We start from the raw sequence: 467 nt of genomic DNA, 5'->3' as shown, positions 1-467 counted from the left end.
GAGAGAGAGAGAGACAGAGTCAAGCTCTGTCACCCAGGCTGGAGAGCACTTGCAGGATCTCAACTCACTGCAACCTCCACCTCCAGGTTCCATCGATTCTCCTGCCTCAGCCTCCTGAGTGGCTGGGACTATAGGTGCGCACCACCACATCCTGCTAAATTTTGTATTTTTAGTAGAGACGGAGTTTTACCATGTTGGTCAGGCTAGTCTCAATCTCCTGAGCTCGTGATCCACCCGCCATGGCCTCCCGAAGTGCTGGGATTACAGGCGTGAGCCACCACATCTGGCTTATCCTTCATATTTAAAATTAATTGAGTTTAATAAAAACAGAGCAGAGTGAGAGAAATAGCGGCCCGCCCAGCAGCTCTGAAGCTATCTCTTGTAAGGTTTACTGGGGAATCCTGACACAAGTCCAGTCTCCAAGCTCTAGACATTTCACCAACAAAACAGGAAGCCAACACATTCTG

Source organism: Colobus angolensis, unplaced genomic scaffold (assembly GCF_000951035.1).
Source record: "Colobus angolensis palliatus isolate OR3802 unplaced genomic scaffold, Cang.pa_1.0 Scaffold110, whole genome shotgun sequence".
Lineage (NCBI taxonomy): Eukaryota > Metazoa > Chordata > Mammalia > Primates > Cercopithecidae > Colobus > Colobus angolensis.
The sequence above is the reverse complement of the archived record's forward strand: the minus strand, read 5'-3'. Positions refer to the sequence as shown.